The sequence below is a fragment of the Felis catus genome, chromosome C1, assembly GCF_018350175.1.
Source record: "Felis catus isolate Fca126 chromosome C1, F.catus_Fca126_mat1.0, whole genome shotgun sequence".
NCBI classification, from domain to species: Eukaryota; Metazoa; Chordata; class Mammalia; order Carnivora; family Felidae; genus Felis; species Felis catus.
Window position 1 is genome coordinate 22,943,548 of NC_058375.1, and position 9,969 is coordinate 22,953,516.

The 9,969-nt window shown below is 57.1% G+C and overlaps 1 long non-coding RNA gene across 6 annotated transcripts; it reads left to right on the top strand.

The window, feature by feature from the left end:
- Positions 1 to 957: 957 nt before the first annotated feature.
- LOC109502196 lies at positions 958 to 9,323 on the top strand. Of its 6 annotated transcripts, XR_006584114.1 has the most exons (4): positions 1,542 to 3,484; positions 4,033 to 4,342; positions 5,946 to 6,413; positions 7,126 to 9,323. It is a non-coding gene; the product is annotated as an uncharacterized LOC109502196 (long non-coding RNA). The 6 variants fall into 6 exon arrangements; XR_006584109.1 differs by lacking the exons at positions 5,946 to 6,413; positions 7,126 to 9,323 and adding an exon at positions 958 to 1,531 and having other exon boundaries at positions 1,881 to 3,484; positions 4,033 to 5,864; XR_006584111.1 differs by lacking the exons at positions 5,946 to 6,413; positions 7,126 to 9,323 and adding an exon at positions 1,012 to 1,531 and having other exon boundaries at positions 3,341 to 3,484; positions 4,033 to 5,864.
- The last annotated feature ends 646 nt before the right edge of the window (positions 9,324 to 9,969 follow it).

The following is a 9,969-nucleotide window of genomic DNA, read 5'->3' on the forward strand; positions in this document are numbered from 1 at the left end:
GCTGTTCCTCTTCCAGGCACTAAACCGTGGAGGAAGCTTCCGTCCCCAGCTCGCTGGTGCCTGAAGGTCCACCCTTGGAGCGTCATTCCTAGGGTTTGAGGCTTTGTCCTTTATTAAAATGCCAACGACGGCACAGAAGTCATGTCTTCAACGCAGACGCATTTTCATTAATTCAGCGAATATTCATTGACTTCTTGGTGGAAGCCAAGCAGTATCTACAGGCTGGGAATAGAGAGATTAATTACGACTTGTCACAGGGCGCCCGGGGGGCTCCGTCGGTTAAGCGGCCGACTTCGGCTCAGGTCATGGTCTCCCGGTTGGTGAGTTCGAGCCCTGCATGGGGCTCTGTGCTGATGCCTCACGCTGATGGCTGCTGGAACCTGCTTCGGATTCTGTGTCTCCCATTCTTTCTCTGCCCCTCCCCGGCTTGTGCTCTGTCTCTCTCTGTCTCTCTCTCGCTCAAGAATAAATCAAACACTAAAAAAAAAAAAAAATTTAATTACAACTTGTACGAGTCCAAACCTCAAGGAACTGGCAAACTCCGTGTGTCCTGGGGGCAGGCGGGAGGTGGGGGGGGCCGGGGGCCACGGGGGAGGGGGGGTGGTGATAACAGGCACCCTGACCATAATGGCGCGGCAAGTTACGGTGGTGGGGCCGCCAGCAGGGGTGACCTATTTCATAGTTGGAGCTGAAGCAGTGATCTAAAGGATGAAGGACAGGTAGGGGTGGTTGAGAATCCTAGCGGGAGGGCACGGCCAGGGCAAAAGAATGGGGTCATGAGCCAGTATGGTGGCACATGGGAATGACATGCAACTCAGCAGGCTTGGACTTCAGGCAGGACAGGAGAGGTGGGACCGGAGCCACAGGGTGGGCTTCTCATTGATTGGATGAGAAGTCATCACCGGAGGTGGCTTCTGTCACAGCGCTTTGCTCCCTCTCTTGCTTCCCCCCTCACCTCCTCCCACCAAGCCCGCAGCCCTGCCCTTAGGGGAACTGCCCTGTGCCTCTCTCAACCATGTGGTCACTATGACCCACCCCCAGCTCCAGGGGTGGGGCCTGGTTGGCTTACGTAGTCTGGCCCCGCCCATCCTGCCAGTACCTGATTGGTCAGGAGAGGGCACATGACCCAGCTCAGGCCAATGAGAGGCCAGATGTTTGCCAGGGGTTCTGGGAAAGGGTTCCTCCCCTCTCCTCCAAGGGAACTCCCAGATACGCCTGCCCTTTCCTTCTGGCTTCAGGGAGGGAGGGTGGTGGAGGCCAGGGGTGAAGAAGACATGGGGAGGAGGCAGAGAGGAGAGAATGTTGGAGAAATGGGGTCTGGGTAGACCTACCCCTGCTGTTTCTCAGCTGAGCCCGCAAATTCCTGTTTGCTTAGCCTGTTTCTTGTTACTTTCAGGTGAAACTTTCCTCGCTGGTGCCAGGCATTTCTGGAGGACAGCATTGGGTGGAGCTGAAAAGGAGGGGCCCGCGGGTGCCTGGACCTGGATGGGACGGGGTTGGCCAAATCCTTTCCTTTGGATTCCACCTCCAGGTACAGTTCTTATCATGAGTGAAGCTCTTTCCCCAGGAAACATCTCCTGACCCCTAACACTGGCAGGGCGCTGGGATGGCAAGTCCTGGTCGGACAGGCCAGCATCAGCAGTCCTGGGTTCTATTCTAACCCATCCTCTGTCGGACTGTCAGGCCCAGTGGAACCACACACCCTCTCTGGGCCTCCATTGGTGATTCACCCGCCAGCCCCCAGACGGAGCTCCCCAAGGGCAGGGTGTTTTCCAAGCCAGCCCTGCAGCCCTAAGAGCAGGTGTCAGTTGACCAAGAGCAGGGCTGTTGACCAGTCGGTGTGGGAGTTGCATTTTCCTGCTCTAACCTCCCACGGTCAGGACCGTGTGTGATGCTGACAGGGACCAGCTGCTCTTCCTGAGTCCACCCCCAAGAGCCTCCTGGAGCCCCCAGCCCCGTGTTGGCCCAGCAGGAAGAGATGTAACAGGAGAATTAGCATGCAGGCCGCATGGCGGAGGCCTCAGTTCACATAGAGTCTCTAGTGCTTTGGAAGGCGCACTGAGCCACAACTATACTGCAGGGTGAGAAAAATCCCCCCCCGCCCCCCAGAGCTCAGCCATGTACTTTTTAGCTGCAGCTGACCTGGGCAGCCAAGCTCTGGGATTCTCTGCTCGGTCCGCTCATTAGTGGGGGTGGAGAAGGAAGTCATAATGAGGGCCCATGCCTGGGGACGAGACCCAAAGAATGAAATAAATCAGTGGAGGCCAACCCAGAATTCTTCCCTTAAAATAGCAGAGCCACCGCTCTGCCCTGGTCGGGGGCATGGGCTGTATCAGAGTGCGGGACACATGTCTGCGTTCACAGGCCGGAGCAGAGAGGCCAGGCACGGGGAGACGGTGGCTCTGGGTCATCTCAGGTGCCTCAGCAGGAAGTAGGCAGAGCGCAGAGGGGGAGGGCTCCAAGCGGGGTGCGGTGGCCTTGGGAGGGTTATAAGGGTAAGAAGAGTCGCCACGGAACATTCCATTACTCATTCCTTCGTTTATTCACTGTCTCGCCTCACCAGCACAGAAATTTCCGGTTGCTGGTGAGGAAAGTGGCCACAAACAGAGAATCCCACGAAAATATATAATGGCCCAGTTGTAATAAGGATCATGAAAGCAATTATAGAGGATTGGAAGATGTTAAGGCAGACGTAATCGACATTCATTGTGCGTGTATCTCAAGCCTCACAGTAAGCCAGCAAGGAAGGGGCGATCACAGGAAGCTGAGGCTCAGAGAAGTTTCGCAACTTGCCCAAGGCCACCCAGCTTACAAGTGGCGATGTTGGGACCCCTGACAAGTTAGGTCTGTGTTCCTAGGACCACACAGGAGCGCCCCTCCCTCTTGCACCCCAGCCCCCGCCCCAGGAGAGGGTAAGTCCGCGGTGGAGAAGTCCACAGTACCTCCTAACAGGATCGGACCTGGGGACTCTGACTTGACCCTGAGAGTGATGTTCTTCTGCATGAGACCCAGTCTGGAGCTGTATTTGCCATCTAGAGAAATTATCCCAACTCAGTGGCCCCAAAGCATCAAGAGAAGATGGGCCTGTTAGGGTAGGCTTTGCTTTCTGGCTGCGGGGAGTCGTGCGGCTCACTCAGTGACCAGTCCCCTGGAGACAGGAAAATCGTAGAGCCCAGCCTCCAAAGAGCAGATTGTCGGTCTTCCATAGCCGAATCCCAGAACGGCTTTCAAGGAAGAGAAAGTGTGGTTGGGTTTGTCTCCTGCCTCTATCTCTTACTAGCTGGGTGATCTCGGGCAAATGACTCAACCTCTCTGAGCCTCTTTTCCCTCCTATGTGAAGACTCGCTCATCACCAATGTGGAGCCTGGCTATGGGGCACAGCATCACGGGTTTCCCCGCCCCCTTCACTTTCAGCTAGACCCCGTGGAGCCTGGTTTTCCCATCTCTGCCCCTCTGCTGAGCCGTTCGAGAGCCCCTACCCATGGTGAGTCAAAGCAGTGAACTGAATCAGGCTGAGATAAAACTAACTGGAGAGTGGGGAGGGGCCCCACAGTGACGGACCTCTAGCCGGTTGTCCTGGGAACCTGCATGGATGCTCGTGAGGACACGATAGGCTCATTCCCGTTGTGGGCTGGGGGACCCAAATGGCATTCGCAGTTTGGGCTAATGCAGGGGTGGGGAGATAGGGGAAGGATAAGTCAAGAAAGGGACAGATTGGAGGTGATTCGCTGAGTGTTGTGTCCACAGAGTCAAGGCCAGACAACCTTTCCTACCAGCTCCAGCCCCATCTTACAGATGGGGAAACTGAGACTCGGCAGGGGGACAGGACTCGCCCGGACCGTGCTCCCCTTTGGGGCAGAGCTGGCACCAGCAGCTGAGGGCCCCCCACCCCTCACTGCAGCCTCCTAAGCGGGGATCCACACTCCCAGCTGGCGATACTCAGCTCCCATCTCTGGGCGCTTCCGGGAACCCAGCCCCGCACTAGGGGGTTTTGCTGGCATTTGCTCACGGGGTTCTCTTTTGACCCGCCAGGAAGGGCGTGGAGACGACAGGGTGTTTGAGGCCGGATGTGAGTGGCAGGCAGACGCGGAGTCTTCGAAGGGGCGGAGGAGGTGAAACTCAGAGCCCCACCTCGCGGCTTCACTGGCGGAGCCGGGAGTTCAAGTTCATTACAGACCTCATCTTGTCCCTCCTCACACCAGCCTCCAAAGGCGAGGATTGCCCTCGCTATCGTGCAGATGAGGGAACTGAGGCCCGTGACACTTGTGCGACATGCCTGAGGCCAGCCAGCTGATTCCCTGTCTGAGCTGGGGTGCTTGGCTCAGGCCAGGCTCTCTGCCAGGTGTGTGGCTTGTGTGTGTTAACTCAGTCCACACAACCACCTAATCCGGGAGGGACTGTCATGATCCCCATGGTACCGATGAGCAAACACCAGCACAGGGAGGTTCAGCGACTGCCCCAAGGTCACAGAGCTTGTCAGTGACAGAGCCGAGCATCAACCCCGGGGCCACCCGATGTCAGAGCCGATGCTTCAGCCAAGGGGCAGCAAAGCTGCCTCAGAAGCTGGTAAATGATGGAGCAGGGCTCGAACCGCTGGCAGCCTGACTCCAGAGCTCCCACCTTCTCTACCACCAGACGCAAGGGACTGAGGAGAGAGGCCCAAGCCTGGGCCCCAGGCAGAGCCAGACGTGCTGTGGCAGGCATCCAACTTCCGGCCCGGCCAACGCTTTGGAGAAGGGCCAGAGGCAGGGGAAGGCCCCCAGTCAAGGCCTTCCCAGAGCTGGTCCTCAGGCACCCCCGGGGCTGGGACCAGTCTGAGCCTGCTGAGGGGAGGACGACAGTCAAGTCTCCCCAACCCGTCCCAGAACAAGGAACCAGCCTCTCCTGCGGTGGGGCTCAGAGACCTGCCGTTCCGAGAGCCTCACACGTGATTCTGAAGCAGCCTTCAGACCCCAGCTACCACCTGGGACCCGTGGCCAGAGTCCAGCTTAGAAAGTCTGGGGTATCAGACCCTATAGAGAAAAGTGACAACAACAGCCACGCGTTGTATGCGCCAGGAACATAGCCTGTCCTCCCGTAAGCCTCATCTCCTCACAGTGACCCATGAATGAAGGGGACTCTTGCCAACCCATTTTTCAGATGAGGGAACTGACGATCAGAGAAGGAAGAACTTGCCCGGGTCACCCAGCCGGTGAGGGAGAGCTGGGACTCACACTAAGCCTGGTCTTAGGCCTCCCTCCCTTCCTCCCTCCCTCCCTCCTCCCCTCTCTGCAGGAGGGCCTGGGGTGGCACTGAGAGAGGGAGGGGGCTCCCACCCAGAGAACTCAGGAAGCAGCTTTTGCCCCTCCTTCTCCATCCAGCTGAGGCCAAGCCCCCTCTCCCGCAGTGAGATCATCTCTGCTTCATTCATCGCTCATTCCATTCGTCAAGCTAATAATTAGAAGGTTCTGCTCCTTTGATAATCTCTCTTCAGCAAAAAAAAAAAAAAAAATGGGGCTGGGTCAAGGGTAGAGGTAGAAGACAGAGGCCCCATCCTGAGCAAGCCGCCCACATTGTGTGCTAGGAGGCGTCTCCGGAGAGGGCTCTGTTCTGTGTCCTCATCTGTAAAACTAACTGGGAAGGGACTGTGAGTACCTCTGTGGTGTCTGAGATCTGAGGGTGAGGCTGAGAGGAAGGGGGTGCCGGGGGCAGGTGGGGACATGGGGAAGGGAGTCAGGGGCACGCTCAGAGAAGCCCGGGGCTTATGCAACCCTGGGGAGCCTCAGTGAGAGGGAGACACAGACTCCGAAGCAGGGTCCAGGCTCCGAGCCATCAGCACAGAGCCCGATGCGGGGCCCGAACCCACGAACCGCGAGATCATGACCTGAGCCGAAGTCGGCTGCTTAACCGACTGAGCCACCCAGGTGCCCCTCGTGATGGTTTTTTTTATTTATTTTTTTAAGTAGGCTCCACGCCCAGCATGGAGCCCAACGAGGGGCTTGAACTCACGACCCTGAGATCAAGACCTGAGCTGAGATCAAGAGTCGGACACTCGACCGACGGAGCCTGGCACCCCTTCTCGATTGTTGTAATATGAAATAGAGCGCATTTCGTTTTTCCTGAACTTGGAGCGAAGTGGACACCCTAGAAGATGTCTCAGTCCTCTGTTCTGCCTCCTGGCCTCACCCGGGAATGCCGAGCCATGAGCGGTGGAGCGAGGAGGGGCGTTTTCCGAGGGCATCGCCTTTACTCCAAGATCTAGGAAAATGCCTGTTATTTTGTATTCAACATACCATGGATAAGTCCTAGAGGATAAAGTTGCATGGTTTTGAAATATCATTCAATTGGGAAGTTCGAACAACAAGTATGCTGGTAGCTGGTGGCTTCAGCCTCTGCCTCCTGACACCCTGGGGACACAGAAGCCGTCCCTCCACGTGAGGGGTGCCCCAGGGGAATCATCTGGGAATCACTGCTTTTCAGGAAATGAAGGAGTAGGAAAAAGAGCAGGGCTGTGATTTGCTCTAATGGGGGTGGGGATGGGGGTGGGGGGAGGGTTCAGAAACCTGTTCCCGAAGAGGGGCTGGAGGTGGGGACACTAGAGACCCAACAGGAAGCTGTGGCAATAACACAGGTGAGGGAGGAGCAGGAGGGGACAGAGGGGACCCAGGAAAGGGGAGGGAAGGATATCCTGTAGAAGAGCCTCTGCACTTAGGGAGGGAGGACTATAGGGACAGGGGAGGGAGGAGTCCGGTCTGCATGGGGGGGGGGGGTTTAGCCCGGAGTGTCAGCTGTGGGCGGGGGCAGCCAAGTTCAGGATCACAGGAAGAAGGGCGAGTATTTATTCTGCAGAGAAGGGGAGAGTGGGGGAGGGGACAAGGCCCTCATTGGTGTGAGCACCCATTTTTACTCAACGAGGACAGATAGTGCTGATGAAATAGAAAGGGAAACGTTCCCCAGGGCCTTCTACGAGGCCAGTATTAACCTGATACCAAAAGTTGCTGTAAAGAAAACTACAGAACAATATCCTTCATGACCCCACGTGGCCAGTGCCTGTCACCCCCTCGCCCATCTAAATAATGGTCACCCCCCCCCCGTCTCCACATATGACCGTCATTTACTCGTGGTTGATCTTGACATTTCTTCCAGATTGTTCTATCGACGCTAACGCTTGCCTTCAACTTACCATCACGATAATCGTTATCATCACCATTGGACAGTGAACCCCCGACCGAACTCTCCCCTGGAACGGCTGTTACTTACAAATAATTCCTGTTCTCACTAACATCGTGACAAAGAGACAGATGCAACCTGTTTGGGCTTGGTGGTCTGGGAATCTGTCCTGCTGCAGCACCCCGCGCACAAGCCCCTTTGTCCTCTGGTCCCCACGGTCTGGTCCACAGGGCGGGGTCCACAGCCCCTCCCTGAAGGAGGGGAAACCCTGCGTGGGTTTTGCTGCTGCCTTGCTAGCTGCTGCATGCTGGGAACTTGCCGACATCACCATCCGGACAGTGTTCACGACAACCCAGGGTTCGGACCGGCCAGCGACTTGACCGGAATCCTGCAAATACTGAGTGACGAGCCAGCCGTTGGCCTCGGGTCTTTCCGATTCCAGAGCCCACGTTTTTCACCGACATATGGGGCCAGAAGTGCTCCCTCTTCCGTTCCTCCTCTCTCCTCCCCAGCTCTTCGCCCACGGCCCAGCACCCCCAGCGCCCCTTGGACAGGCAGCTGGGGATCTGAGATGCCGTGTCACTTGCTGGGACTGTGAGAGGAACCTGGCTTTGGAGACGCCCTAACCTCATGCACCTGCGCCCCCAGGATCCGTAGTCCACCCCTGGTTTGGGAACCACCTGTCTGGGGATGACACACGGGTGCTCCCTTCACTTCTAGCAACTCAGACGTGCACCCAGGGTAACCCTGAGCATCACCTGCTGCAGATGTGTGAGTGACGATCACGCTGTGCCCGGGGTTACTGTCACACATTTGTTCCAAAGAGCATCTCTTCTGGGCGTCTGTGACCCTCACAGCATCCTGAGAAGTAGAGCCTCACTTAGGCCCCTTGAACGGGGAAAACAGGCTCACAGTGATTTTTGAAGCCAGAGGACTCCAGAGTTCCTTCAGCTTCACGTTGACAGATAAAGAAGCTGAAACCCAGAGAGCAGTGACCAGAGAGTGTGGGGACCAGCTGACACCAGATCCCGGGCTCCCTCGGTCCTCAGGCCGTTGCCTAAACAGAATGGCAGGCATCCCGCGGGCCAGTCCCGGATGTTGGTGGTTTTTTGTTTGGTTTTGTTCTTTAGCTTCAGCAGGTTCCCAGTCTGCCTGATCTCCTGAGAAGCTGGAAAGTGGGGGGGGGGAGGGGCAGATCTGCCTGGATTCAGATCCAGGTCGGCCACTGCCTTGGGGCGTGTGACCTTGGACGGCCCCTCCTTGGCCTCCACAGGCCTCAGTTTTCTCGTTTTTCTCATCTGTAAAACCTCTCCCGGGACCAAGGAGCTGAGTCCGCGGCTCTGGCCTTCTGGATGTGCTCCGAGCGCACCGTTCCCCCAGGGGTCTCGAAGCCGGACGTGGTCTACACCACTGCTTGGCTTGGCACAATGCTCCACTTCCCCGGCGACGATTTTCATTCCTCCTGCTGGAAACTTGGCTCCATGCATTCGGGCTGAATAAGTTGATGTGTAGAAATTACCCTTTCCTGGAGCTCCTCACATCAGAAGCAGCAGGTGGGTGCTCTGAGTGCTTCTGAATGCGCCCCGGAGTCCAGCTGGGACAAATCTATCCCTCCAAAGCGACATCTGCTGGAAGGTGGCATTGAATTCTGTCACACCGTAATAGCTTCTCACTCAGTTCCAGTAACCTTTATTTAACCGGCGTCGGAATCTCCCCTCGAGAGGCGCGCGCCCTTGTCTGGGACTTTTTCTGGGAGGAGGGGTCCTGGGAGCCCACTGTGTTACAGAGGACGGAACCCGTGATGCCGGCAGGGTGAGGGGCCACGGAGCCTGGCAGGGGGGCAAGGGATAGGCCTGATGGGGGAGGAGAGGCTGGTTGAAAGGGCCACACCGGTGGGATTGACTAACTCTGCAGGGTCTGTCACCCTGGATGGGCGCCCTGGAGACTGTCGTTCATCCATTCACTTTCTCACGCACTCGCTCAACAAACACTTGCGGTCAGGGATGGCCGAGGGATGTGCAGGTGAAGGGGGACACAGAGGTGAGTGAGAGCTGTTCTTTACCCTCAGAGGGCTCAGGATCTGTCACAAGAGATAGACTCTGCCTCAAGAAATACAATAATAGACACCAGGGAGCAGGAGAAGAAGCATGAACTCCCTTGGGGGGCTGGGTGGGGCAGATGGGGGGACAGGTATGGGTAGGTAGGGCAGGTGGGGGTCTGAGGGTAAGTCCCCGAAAGCAAACCCTGAAACAAGGGCTCTGGTACCAATAGTTTACCCGGGAGATGAGCCCAGGTAAGAGAACAGAGAGACCGAGCAGGAAAGGGAGTAAAGCTGTGAGTGAGTCACAGCGATGGGCACCCGGGACCCAGGGCCATGTGGAAAGCACCCCAGTGCCACCCTCCTGGAGCAGGGGAAACAGCACTTACCTGCTGACTCCCAGGACACTAACTGCCCCCTACACTTGGAGAGAACACCCAGTGGGTGGGCAGGGAGGAAATGGAAGGAACTCAGGGGGCCAGGGGATTTGAAAGGAAGGATTTATTTCAGGCTTCCATGTGGGAGTAGGGCTGGACAAGCTGAGGGAATGGGAGAGAGAGGAGATGGCCACACGGACAGGCCCCCACGGAGGGGGGGAAGCGGATTGATCCACGGATGGTTGGCCTTCCACCGGGGGAAGCGGGTCTCGTCCAGAGATGTCTGAGGACGCGAAACCACTCATCGGTGAAGAGACGGGCATGGGCGCGTCAGGGCGCTATTTTCCACGTGGGGAGGACGTCCGATCCAATGCCAAGAGTGAGGGGGCCGATGACTGGACAGAG